This window comes from Falco cherrug, chromosome 2, assembly GCF_023634085.1.
Source record: "Falco cherrug isolate bFalChe1 chromosome 2, bFalChe1.pri, whole genome shotgun sequence".
Lineage (NCBI taxonomy): Eukaryota > Metazoa > Chordata > Aves > Falconiformes > Falconidae > Falco > Falco cherrug.
The window spans coordinates 95,792,877-95,807,041 of record NC_073698.1 but is presented as its reverse complement, the minus strand read 5'-3'; the positions used below and the strand labels follow the sequence as shown (position 1 = coordinate 95,807,041).

At 38.9% G+C, this 14,165-nt stretch overlaps 1 protein-coding gene across 4 annotated transcripts in view; it reads right to left on the bottom strand.

Annotated features, from left to right (window-relative positions):
- The window catches only part of ARHGAP6 (Rho GTPase activating protein 6), a 336,756-nt gene that overhangs the window by 121,584 nt on the left and 201,007 nt on the right, over nt 1-14,165 (bottom strand). Inside the window, exon 1 of one of the 4 annotated variants that reach the window (XM_055702114.1) lies at nt 3,593-3,707. The exons of the other annotated variants lie outside the window; for them this stretch is intronic. The gene's annotated coding sequence lies outside the window, so the exon portion shown is untranslated. Of the gene's footprint in view, nt 1-3,592; nt 3,708-14,165 lie in introns of those variants that run through there. 4 annotated transcript variants of the gene reach the window in all.

The window sequence follows — 14,165 nt, the reverse complement described above, 5'->3', positions numbered from 1 at the left end:
TAATTTTAATAAACATGCACTTTAAAGGGATGATGTGCCATGTTCTTCCAACCTGCCCTCTATTCTACATCCTCCTCTCAGAAGTACAAAAAACAAAGCAGCCTGAAAAAAAACCCTCCATTTATTTGCAAAGTAGATTCACTGATCACTGTTATTTTGGATCAACACTAGCATCACATTTCTTTCTGTGATTAAATACAGTAGACTATAGAATGTCAATCAATATGTATATTGCATAACTTTGATACCGATCAGATAGCATGTCATAGCTCTGACATCATAGTATCAGTGTAGATTGTTTCCATTTCTTCTTAGGATAACAATTCAGTCATCAAATGTAACATTAAATAAGATTTTAAGACAGCAGATGGCATCACTTAGTTATTTTTAACTGTTGTACACTGACCATTTTCTATGCAGCATAATCCATTTTTGAAGATTAGTAAATGGAGCTCTGTGGACAGCACAGAAAAGTAGTATTTCAAAACCTAAAAAAATAAGACATTACCATTTCACCTATCCGGTTGCCTTGACCTGTACTGAGTTTCCTACAGGTATCTTAAAAGAGCCCACAATTTCCCACAGCTGTGGCTGCCCTTCTTTGATGCACCAGACACTTAAGAGCCCCTAAGTGAGTCTCCTACAAGCCACCAGCTGAAGGCATTCATATCTTCTCTAGATCAGCAAGAGCAACGGCTGGCTTTCAGAAACCTGTCAGATGTGACTACAACTTAGTGGGAATTCGTAGATTTTTCCTATCTGTTCCCACTGGGATCACTATTAGAGCTATATCATGCCATCAGGCACAAAATCACAAAGTATTTTGAACCACTATTAAAGAAATTGCCCATTCAACAAACAAGAGTTGACAAAAATGGTGAATGCTAGAAAGGCTCTTCACACCCACTCAGCATCACATGGGAAGTAACAGCCAGGATGGAGAGACCTGGCTCTAAGCTTTCCCAGCAGCTGAAAAACAAGGTTTCCTGTTCAATCTTCTTTCATGATTTCTTTCTCAGTGTTCTTTATATAATCTAAAGGATGTCATGAAAAAAGACAGATAAATCTCCTTTGTGTATTTTGATGACCTATAGATTTGAGAAGGTAAACTAAAAACAAAGGTCTCTGTGCACTGGCTCAAACTGCCGTACAGAAAATGGGAACTCAGAGAAGGCAATGTACCGAGTAAATTTTCTGATCTCACTTCAGAAGAGTAACAAAACATTATATTCTACTCAAGGCATTTAGAAAGCAGCTGTCACAGGAGCTTGTAGGTGTTATTACAGTAAGAAGTCGTGATCAAAAAGGTGCATTTTTCCAGGTGCCATTTAGTTAGAACAGATGCAAGAATGCACCGTAGGGATCTTGAGCTGAAGATGCCATCAGGGAGGGAGCAGTCGGGTGGATGTCCTTTAGCAGGCTGCAAGGCAAGATCTGTAAGTTCAAAGTGGCAGCCCATGGTGCAAACCTGGCGCAGAGGTGGCCCTGTGCTGGTTGATCCGCGGGAAGTGCCATTGCTAACTGATCCCTTCTAACTTGTTTACTACTCCATAGAGTGCAACGGAGAGCAAGAGGGGAGGGTCACTTCAAACCTTGCATGACAGATGTGTGGGAAACATGGAAAAGGCCATATGGAGAAGGGAAGAAATAAGCCAGAGTACAGGAGAAACACTCTCCTCTTCACCCACACGTACACAGCTCTGCTTTTCTTTGTCCACTCCTATCTTTTTCTCTGGTCTTGCCAGACCTATTCAGACAGCCACACTGTAGGTACTGTCTGAATTCCAAGATGGCAGCCTTGCAGAAGAGTTAGTAATTTATTTTAGGGTTGCTAACAGTTTATCCTTGCTTGATGGATGAGTGCAAAGACCCACTAGCATGCATGCTTAGTATTTAGTGTGCATTTAATAGCAGCCAGGAGCTCGACCTGAACATCTTCACTTCAACAACTTCACCTGAACAATGAAAAATGAATTATGAAAACCAACAGAGTAAAGCCATTTGTGAAGAAGCTACAGAGTTCTTCAGAAAAGAAAACATGACTACAGAGTATATTGAAAACAAAGATTAGTACTAATGAAGAGGTTATAATAATCTTTTCATTTTTCATCTTTGTAAAGACCTGTCTTCTCCCGTGTTCAGATCAGCACATTAGCAGTGCACCACCAAAGCGTTCATCATCTTTCTGCTCTCAGCTTAGGGCAGAAACAAACTTTTTGAGCCACTCTGAGTATGCTGTTATACTTCTGAAAAGCAAACGGAGCTCCAGGAACTGTGAGGAACAGAGGAGGGAAGAAGGGAAAGAGTCAATCTCTGACACAATAAATTAGAGTCATTCTCAAATCTTTTTTTCTTTTTATGGAAGTCACCTTCTAAAGTGTTGGCACCGTGTGCTTTAGACAATACTCTTTTTCCCAAGGGTTAAATTTTTTTCCTACTTTCTAGTAATACAAATTTAATATCTTTTTTTCTCCATAATAGAATGAATTAGACATAAGACCAACAATAACTTGAACCCAAACCAGGTACGCCATTACTGATGTCATGGTAATTGACACTTATACTCATTGTAGCTATCTGCTTTCTGCTGAGTCAGTTTCAAAATACATGCTAGTCCAAAAGGCATTAGCAGATACAAGACTAAATTCCTAGAGGTCACCAAATAGTCAGTAATGTTATCTATAGTGAATATCCGTACCATAATGACAATAATTATACGATACAGTTGCCTATAGTGGCAGAAGTCAGTCTCGAGTGATCTTGCCCTGTCCTATCTTACTGCTGCAGCTTAATAAAACAGATGATGCAGACGCAGAAGCTAAAAACCACAAGGCACTGCAGGAGGTCTGTACTCCGTCACAAGTGATGTGGGGTAGACTTCAAATTTTACAAACAGCATATACATTTAAATATCAAACCACATTTTAATATTACTTAGAAGTCTAAAATTACACACAGAGGTCTAGCAGGGCTTTCTAAAACAGAAGCAAGCCAGTTGCCTAAGCCCTATTGCAATCAGTAGTTATTAACTTAGCAGTCTGTTTGGACACTGTAAAATGCCCCTGAGGACTTCTCACACATTCACGTGCCTAGGCATTTCCAAGTATCAGGCCTCTAGGTACACGTGAACTGCAGCCATTTAAACTTCCTTAATACTGGAAGCCATTCTCCATTGAATGAATTCTGTGAAAACTGAATCTCATAATCAAACTACATATTATATTCTTTATGCAGAGACACACATACAAAAACGGAGTAAAATTCATTTTCTACAATCACAGGGAAAGTTCCCCAGACGCGCCTTCATTATTTCACATTCAGCTACAGCAAGTTTCTGAGCTAACCTGGGTACACAAAGCATTATATTCTCCCCAGCTTGCTTCCAGCAGGGATAAACGCGTCTCCAGAGCTCCACTAGTTCCTACAATGAACTCCTATAGGATTTACTTCACGATTTGCCTTCTTGCACCTTCAGAATTATTTCCTTCCCAAATCCTCCTTCCCCCCTTCTTCTGGACTAGTCTTCCCAGTTAAATTATGCAAATGAACAGTGAGAATGGATAGCTTCTCAAGCGAGTAACCATCTACTTACGCTTTTATCCCAACCTCAGCTGTCCTGGTTGGTTTGCAGACACCTGTGCAGCAAATGTCAGTGGACTGGCTATCTCCTCACTTCCTTCATTAGAGTGCAACTCTGAAAACCTGAAAGATTACCTCCTTCCTTCCTTCTGTCTTGTGCAGTGTTTTTAAACTGGTGGTGGGAGGAGCAGAAAGTCTCCCTATCTCATCACGTGAGAAAAAGCTAAAATTCCCATCAGAAGTGACTCACTGTCACTAATCATATATACACCAGATTGAAAGGCACTCAGAACGTGAAGCTTGAATCCCATCCTCAGTTAAGCAAACGAGAAGCAAATTGCTCAGCACTATCATATTAACTGCCATATCTGTACAATTTTGCACAATGGAGCTGATGAATATAAATTTATTGTTTCTAGCACTGAACTCAAGAGACATGCGGCTGAATTTTTTTGGAAGAACAAACAGCTGAGTAACGTGCAAATTCCTTTATTCTGAAATGACTAAGTATCAGTGTAAAAATTTTCTGTATACAAGACATTCACTTCATTTACCACCTGGTCCAAACATTAGAATAAATAACCTTATTGCTTAACCAAGCAGATGCACATCAGAATCTTCGGTAACAAAATTACACTACAGCTTGAGGTACTGCATCTTCTGTTTGCTTCTCACTGGGAATATTGTGAGTTTTTTATTCAATACTAAATCCAAGTACAAAAATTCAAAGAATACTGTTTAGATTCAAGAATATAGCTAAATGCTGGAGGCAAACAGGGGGTGGGTGGAAAAAAAATTCTACCATCTCTGAAATGTAGCTTGACAATGATAGGATTTATTGTCTTATTTTAACAAAAGGCATCAAAATCACATTTGGAAATTCATACATCCTACTGAATCTACAAAGCAGGGAATTTTCCCCATTCTTATTACATATGCAATACTGCCCTATGTTGTTCCTAAGTGGACCCAGGCTTTTTGCCTTTCTGGTGCTTTTAACCTTGCCTAATAACTCTGCAGCTCCCACAGGACTATACTCAGAATAAAATATGAAGAATACCCTGTTAGCAATAAAAACAACAGTACAATGATAAAAAGTGACTACCCTCCTCCTATTTTTCAGGGAAGTATTCTAATGCCCAGGAACGAGATTATGATCTGTCACAGTCCTGTAAATTCAGGATAAATCAAGCATTTGCTCTAGCATTACCTTAGCATAAAAGAAATCAAGGCCTCATTGCAATAATGTGCTTGAGCTATTGCCAAGTTAACAATTTCTATTGGCGTTTAATTATAGCGTGCTTCCTGAAGCTGAGGCATCCTTAGCACCAGACAGGCTACTCTGAGCAAGAGACTTGTCCTGTTCAAATCAACACTCATACAACAAGTAGTGTTAGTATGTAGCAACATGTGACACACAAAATTGGCCAAGGATGTCAATTTAGCTCCTCACTGAATGTTAAAGAATATCCAGCCCAGAAATTACAACTACCAATGTAACTAATAAAAATACTGAAGTCCTACTTACGCTTTGCAAAGAGCAAACCAGCCAAATTTTATTCCAATTAGATGTATAAATATGAGAGTCTTTGTCAAAAATTGGGATCTTCTATACTTCACACATTTTTGGATCTCCAGAGGAAACATTTGTGTGACTTTAAAGGTTCAGTCTGTTCTTGTTCCTTATACAACAGAGCTTGCTGCTTTGGATAGATAGTGTGTGTTGCTTCTGGTGTTCCCCCTCCCAAATCTTAACAGCAAGTAAGCCTCCAGGAATCAGCAAAGTGACAATCTTGTCCTCTGTGACATGGGGTATGTTTTTTTGTATAAATACACTGCCTTAGAATTAGGCTAAAACCACTCACTTCGTGAAGCTCTTTGAGGTGCATTTGTTGATGAGCCCTCAACCTTTGAAAAAAAAAAAAAAATCAATGGCTTGGGTTGGTCAACCTAAACTTGAGGTACCCCAAATCAATATTCACTTCTGAAATGCTTGGGTCTGCCTGTACATCATTCAAGAAAGCAAAAATCCAGGAAGTAGAATCCCAAACTGTGACGCCACGTTCAAAGGGTCCCTAGTAATGTCGGTAAGCTAAATTAAGCTAGCTGGAGAGAAAGGAATTCAGTGAGAGCTACCCAGCAAGGCAGAGCTGCTACAGCACCCCAGTATAGATCCCATACCTTCTCTCTCCCTGTTGTATATAAACAGGGACACAACCTTGCCCTAAAGGAAGTTCACATCAGTCTTCCAGGAAATGTTAGCAGGAGCAAGACCACACATTTGTTCTGCTTTCATACCTTGTTTATCAACGATTTTCTACTAATGTCTTAACTGGCAAAAAGGCTGGACAGAAGGAAAACCTTTCCAGAAGGGCTAAACATAGCCTGACTCAGGTTCACAACTTTTCTCGTATTGTTCCTGAAGGTATTTATTTTGCAGATTCAGTCAGTACTTTGTAAATCAAGAGAGACAGAAATGTTCAGGTTTTTGGTGACTAGGCTTTTCCACAGCATTTTTAACAGTCTTTTGAAACGTTTGAAAAGCAGCACTCCATAGAATGTCTTAGAGACATCATAAGTTGTATTTGTCCCTGAAGAATAAGTACATGTCCTCTGGGTAAAGATTTTACATAGTGAATAATGATGAAGACTGGTGATAAAGTAGTCCCAATTGCTACTGATGGTCCCAATGCCATGTTGTTGTAGTTTAGCATAAAGAGTGCAAGACCTCAAAAAGACATATTAATAATGTAGAAGAGTTCAGCCTAAGGATTATCGTTTAGTTGTTACAGAAGATCCTATAAAGAGAAAAATCAGAAGGTAAACCTTTGTTTCTTGCTAGATGTTGAGAGCATAAAGAATGACTGTGTTTGATTTTATTTTAAAAATCAACATCTCTACTCTCCTCTGAGCTGAGTATTTGAAATCAAGTGGAAATAATACCTCACATCATTTGAGATTTGTGACTAGTAAGAACAAATCAATTATGATTAGTTTGTAAGCTAAGTTAGTAGAAACATGTACAGCATATGGAATCCACAGAGCAGCAGAGGGGGCTAATCCACATTTGTGTGAACTATCTAGTCCTCAATAATTGCTCCAATTTACATGTGGGAAGGCCAAGATGAAAGGTTTGTGTTAGATGCTTAACAGGGACCGTACATAGGTGTTCAGACTGCCCAGGCATCTACAGCCCTTCTGGCATGATCAATAAAATGTCAGTCTAGTCAATCCTCCATACCTTGGCCCTGCCACACCACCCTAAGGTCCACAGAGCAGTGATTCAAAAGAGGGAAGTTCAGAAAGTGGCCTCCCAGAGGTACATCTAAAAGGCCACATGCTCACAGAACAGAAGGATGACCAAAGCCTTCATTCAAAACACATGGAAATAGGTTCTTCTTTTACAGAAGAGCCTCATGGGCAGCATACTAAGCAGATGTGGGGATATATTTCTGGAAAGAAAAAAAAAAACACCAAAAAACAAATCAAACCCAAAAAACAACAGCCACCACCACCAAAAAAAACCATCCCAACCTATATACCAGTGCCAGTATAAGACAAACGAGGAGATTCCTGATCTTAGGCTATTCTCTAATCCAGTGGCTTGTAGCTTTTCCAAGAAACTGGAGTTTGCATTTCCTGCCAAGCTACACTGGAGTACCAGAATTTTCTGGGTCTTGTGCAGTCCTGTCGGGCACTCTGGCAGGTCTATGTTATGGCACTTGCTTCATCCTTCCCACAGCACAGTGAGCTCAGGCACATGCTCAAGGCTGTAGTTGTCTCTCCAGAAAAAGCTAAGTATTTCAAATATCTATTATGACTTTGCAGCTTGACACTTTCCTCCAGATTTTATTTTAGCCCCAAGGAAACATTTTAAGGTCAGAGAGGAACCATTTGTAGAGGCAGGAATGGAATTCCACCATCAATCTCAGATGCAGACCACACCCTCCTACTCACCACTCAAGTATGAGCGTGCATCCTTCAAGATCCAGGGCTTAATCCTTTCTGTTCTCCAAATGCTTTACAGCAACTGTCAGGCTGAAACACAGTATGAGGCTTTTGATGCTAAATTTCAAGTACACTTCCTTACTCTTATGACTCCGATTCCTCTGTCTTATCTGTTTAGAAACATACTGGGGTAACATACACTATAAATAAAAAAAATGTCTTCAAAGAAGGCCCCAGATGCTCAGGAAGCCCTTTGCAGTTTATGGTTCAGTCTGTTTCCTCTTGGGTTTAACCTGACATGCTGGCTTGTTAAGATCTATGTGGTGCTTCAGGTATTTTCAATTAGTCTTACTAAGACCAATTCCCCTCCCACTTAGACTAAATCAGAATTTTCATCCATGTTATCTGAACTTTGTCATTGATCAGAGAATAAGTCCTAAATTAATAATGGACTAATATGGGGAAAATAGAAAGGGGATGATCTGAATATGGACAATCCAAAATAACAAGGTTATCTAGAGAGCTCAACTGAAAAAATTACTTTCTTGGAATCAAGAGGAAGATTTTATCCATTACGCTAGTAATTCATTTCTAACCGTTTTATGCACACAAAATATATGCTTGCCTTTGTTTCTACATAATGATACAAAAGTCTCAGAAAATTATGTCAGTAAATATAAATAATGACCAGTCTTGATTCTGGTATAACAAGAAACAAACAAAAGAAAGCTCATGAATTGTAGAAGCAAGTTTTGAATACCCGAAAGAAACAATTAATGGGGAGTTTATGAGTACACAACATGAGACTGAGTAGGAAAGCAACAGAGTCAAGAGTATAAGTACTATGGAGGAAAAGCAGGAAAACGTAAACAAGGAGACCACAGAATGACATAGGGTATCAACAACAGACAAAGAAAAATACAAGGCATACGAAGAACTGAAATAAGCAATCAAACAGATGCAAGAAGCCAGAAAAGAAAAAAAGCCCCAAAAGTCATGAATAATTTAAAGAAAAGTACTATTGAAAAAGACAGCGTGACATACAAATCTTAGCAGCCCGTCAAATTTTAATTATCTTTTCAATTACTAATTAGGCCTTCTCATTGATTCAATGAAATGACAAATTTTCAAGAGTTTTAATGTTAGTGTTTCCTGCCCCCCATGATCCGCTCATCACAGTGGAAAACCAGAATCCCAAAGAGCAGAATGGGACATTTCCTGCAAGATTATCTCTGCCCCTCAATACTACAGGTACCCTGAGTAAACATCTACCCTAAACGAAGAATGTGGCAGAAATTTCAATGATATCAGCGGAGTAGGATTTTACATGCATTCATGACAAATAAACCTCTTTGAGAAAGCAACCTATCTAAAATGGAAATTATCTTTTCTTTTCTTTTTTTTTTTTTTTTTTGTAGGCTTGACTGGAATAATTACTTCTCCAACCAGATGAACATCAAAGAGAGCACAACCGACCAGCATTAGCAGGCGCACAGCCACATGATGCACAGCAGGGGTACCTGTGATACCAGGTTACACACATACTCATTTGAAGCATCTCAGTTTCTTCCTCCTAGCTCTCCAGACTCATTTCCTTTTAACCAAACAAGAGACAGAAAGACACTCGTTGGCCCAGAGCCAGTTGTCATCATCACCTCTGTGTCACCTCTCCCTCTTCTGTGCACAGCAGCACTGGGACACCGGAGGGCAGGAGGAAAGCCAGGCATTTCCCCCGCAGCCTGGAAAGCAGCAGTGATGGTTAGAGCAGGACAAAGCTGTTGCAGTTCGTGCTGGAAACCTATGCCCAGGCCAAAGTGCAAAGGAAGATACCTGGAGCTTTGCCCCTGCTCCTTTAGAGCTAGCACACGGAGCATGTTGTTACCTACACACGACAGAGAAAAAGCCATTTGGACTCCTTTCACTTAAGATGGCTTTCAACTATGTGTGTTAAACCTTAAAAAAATATCAACAAGGGTGCATTGGCCATGGGAACATTAACTCATTTTTGTATTACTGCTTTTGCTAAAATTACTTCAACAGGCAGCTAATTAATTTCAGAAAGAGTTGTTAAGTCTTTTCACTCAAATTCAGCGGGAACATCTGTGCAGTATATGCCACAGGAAAATCACCTGCACTAAGAACTGGCCCACTGTTAGCCATGAGCCTTTGATGAGATTCAATACGTAGACAGTAGTGCTTGCTCTAGAGCAACCCAAGAAGGCATCCTTTCTCTCTTCTTTTTAGTACTTAAGACTAATTCTTTCAATAATTCTTAATGCTTAATTAAGAAAGAAGACAGTGAGCATAATCTCTTTTAGAGAAACCAGTACTAAATATAAATGCCATTTGAGAACAGATGTATTTACAGATTATATATCATTAATATTATGTTGAAAATGGACAAAATTTAATTAAATTGATATTGTATATCTAGAGAACTCTGAAGAAGTAAAATCTCCTGTTTCCAGCTCTTTGAGAACAGAATGTTTTCTGTATATTGCACCAGTGCACAAAATGCACCAGAGCAAACAGAAAGATTAATTGCTGCACTCTAAAAAAGCTAAGTCTGAAAGAAACTTACATCAGTTTCTGTGCTTAGAGTTGCTGAAAGGAAAGGACAGATTTTACAGAGAAAACCTGGGTTTGAATCTGTACTAAAGATGCTCAGAGTACCTGAAGTTTTGCAAGAAACAAGAGAAAAATACAAAGCCAAGCAAACCTCCATTTTTGCAATGGAGAAGGTGGCAGTGAGAAAATTAATCTTGTGCATTAATCTCAGAATTCTTCACAAGTGACTCAGGCCTGCAGAAGAAAACATTCCCACTATCTGGTTAGAAAACATCATGTTTCCCACACAGGAGGGAGGAGAGGAGCCCAAGCAGTCCTGGTTTTACTGCTTTCACTCTGCTGAATCTGTTTGCAGATGCTTCAGCTGTTCAGAGTCCGAAACTACTACGGAAAATAGTTTCCATTTACCAACAAAATTTAAACTAGCCCTCACAAGTATAACGAGCTCAAGTCGTACATTCCTAAACAATTATTTAATGAATTATAATTTATTATATTAGACCTTGGTAAAAGCATCTTAGTACCACAAGCAGCAGCAAAGTAAAGAGATGCTAGTAACTCTGTAGCAATACATGTTTACGCACTTAAGAGCTATAAAAACATACTTTACATGGTGACAAGCGAAGTCAAGTCTATCCATCAGTGAAGAGTAGGAAATACCCTTGGTGAACTGGAGGAGTGAGAGAGGTCAGAAAACCACCTGCAGACCTGAACCTCCACTGCTTCTTGCTGCTGAGCCAAACAGCTCCTTCTTTCAGCGAACGGCTGGCTCCGTCAGGAGCACTGACCACACACAGCTCCCCTTCACCTCAGTAAAAGCCAACTGGGAAAAAATACATTTCAAAGGTCAGGTTTGCAAAAAATGACAGTCCGTCCTGATGCTTCACTTTTAAACCTTCAACGCTTCCAACAGAAGCAAGAGCATTCCTCTGGGAAGTACAAGAAGTAAGGGGAGTTACAACCAACTGCTCTCATAACCACTGCCATGCCAATAAGCTGATGCTCAAGCCAGCCCCTAAGCAGCAGGAGATGCAGGTGTCCCAGCCTACGTGACTTCAGAGCACTGGACCGCACTCATCACCCAGCAGAGGCTTGCATTGCACCAGCTCTCAGCCCGCTCACACCCCCTGGGATATGAGCATCAGCATGGAAAATGCGACACGAAGAGTGAGCAGGAGGCCGGTTACACCAGAGCTGGGAGCTCAGGGTGCCTGCCCGGGGGGTGAGGTGTTCCTCAGCATCATAGCCTCACACCTGCATCCCATGGGTCTCACAGGAGACTCCAGGTGGATTTGAAGATAGGATCAGCAGGACGAACAAATGAGCACTGAAAGCTAATTTACCACCTTCGTAAAACATACGGGGGCAGCAAGGGAAAAATGCCTCCTGTAGAAGCAATTAAAAAAACCCCAAAGCTTCACCACTTGCAAAACAAGAAAGAATCTGTATGAAACAAACTATACAGAACACTTATGGTAAGCAACAGATGGCAATTTATTCATCTTAAAAGTATTTCCCAATACAGTTACTCAGCTAAGCTTCTGTTTTAATTAACATAACATGAAAGTTGAATTCAGAATTATTTTTTCTCTATTTTATTTATACATGTGGGAACCATTTACAATTCAAACACATTTTTTTTACTGTGTCCCTGAATGAAAATTAACATTTTGGTCTGAATAGCTTTTCTGTACCACCTTAGGTCTTTCAGTAATTACTTTTTCACAACATAATGTATTGAGAAAGCACAGAGATTATTGAAAATAATTTTACTGGCAACAAAGGCAGGCAAATTATGAAGTGCAAATATTTCAAGTTTTTAAAGCCAAGTCCTCCTATTATGAATTATATTTCCAACTTTCTTCCACTTTCCTTTATTAAGTATTATTTTTAATATCTTATTGGAACAGAAATATTGTACCAGGATATAAAATATTCTTTAGTGCTTTCCCCTCACTCTCTGTATCTTGCACATTAGGTCAGTTGCCCCACATCACGGCCCAGCCAAAAAGTTGTAACAAAAAAGTGGAGGCAAAATAAGTTCTAAGAATGCCACTATAAAACATGCAATTCTTTGTGACTTCAAAGAAAATCAAGAAGTTTTTCCACTTTTCACACTATGGTAAGTGGCACAAGACAAATTATGGAATTTAAGTTATTAACAGTTTTTCCCATGTATCTCCTGTGATTTACAAAACCCTTAATTATGTTTAGATTTTTTTGTTGTTGTTAGGGGTTTTTTTTGGTTGCTGTTGAGTTTGGCACAGACAGGGACAAAGTGTCTCCAAGCCATGACCAATTAGAAGCTTTTATATGAAAAAAAATAAAATAAAGGCTTGTTACTAGCTAAGTATTTATTTTAATCTGTCAACAGGTTACAAAAAACCCAACAAGATTAAAGTGAGACAGCACAAAGAAAGAAAAAGAATTACAATATACCAACTACATCAATTAGACTGATGAGTTTCCCAGGTGATTTTACATATGAAGGCATTTGAGAAATGTATATATTACAGACTTTAAATCATATACATGTAAATGAAAGACTATACTACAACAGTTATTTCAAGAGAAATTACAACAAAGGAAGGTTTTTCTTAAGTTCTTCTAATGAAGTTACAACCCATTCCCCTCCTGACACCAGGTGCTCAATAATTCCACCAAAAAGGAGGGCAAAGTAGGCATACACACATATTCATTTGCCATTCATTTTTTCTTTCATCCACAGCACACTAATTATCCTAATATGCATACAGGCTAACATACATACTTACTAACTTTCCATAAGCACCTTTCATAAATATACAGCACATTGATGTGAACTTGGGGAGGGATTATAGAAAACTTCATAAAGAAATGTTTTATATAAAGACAAATTTCATCAATATGTCTGACAGCTTCACTAAAAGATTTCACTGAAAAGATATTATCCAGCAATATAAAATCTAAACCCAGGTAACATTAACCCAGCAAGGCAGAAATGGCAGATCTTTGCTTAGTTTGGAGTGACTACTTTTCTAATGCTTTAGAGCCATATTAGAAAGGCATGTCTAAGAAAATCATTTTGCATGTATTGCCTAGAAAAAGTGTAATAAAGCAAGCTGTTGATCTTTAATAACTGAAATAAGTAAGGACAATACCAGATATTCTCTGACTCAATAGTAAAATAGTGAAATTTAAACTACTGAGGAGTTAAGTAACATGCCACAAAAAGTCAGTAAAAGAGCAAGAATACTCGGTTCTCCTGAAATGTTACATTTGCCCCACGATGGGAGATTCCACCTCAACTTTAAGTAGTCCAACAGACCATAAGTTAGGACAAATATAATTTAGTATCTGTTATAAAGCCATTATTCTCTACAGAAAATTAAAATCTAGTGTTTCTTTGATCCCTGTTTTCAACAGTGAACTAGAATGCTTAGAATTGTGAATGTTAAAGAAGCCACCTTTCTATAGCCCCAGATCTTAAAATGCATACTTTTTACAAGAGCTCTTCAGGTATGTTTATTTCATGCTGTCAGTTTGGTTAGTAAAGTACTGAAAACTTAGGAGTAGAAATACTCTACTGAAGTCAGGGGGACTACACATAGTGAGGTCAGTCACGCAGGATTTTATCTTAATGCTGACACTTCAGAACTGCCCGTGTAACTACTTTCACAGTAGATAAAGATGAACAATATAACCCACATCCTCTATCACTGTAGCTAACCATTACTCACTTCTTCCATTCAATAAAGATTGACTTCTTAATCTACAAAATCTCCTGGTCACCTATCAACGCATGACCCACTTGCTCCACTGCTTATTCAGGAGTCATTTGACCTGCTCTTCATTGATCTCCGTCTCTTTTCCCTGTAATACTTCTAATCCATCTCATCTGCCTGGACGGGCTCCGCATTCTCCTTTCCCCATTTCTTCCTCTTCAACTACTTGACTCTTTGACGTGTCTTCCTTACTTCCTTTACACCCATGCTAGATCCTAGCAATGTAATAAAGAAAAATTACTTTGAAAACATATGCATTAACTTCTCAACTTCTATACCACCTCCCATGCTTCTATTCTCTTTATT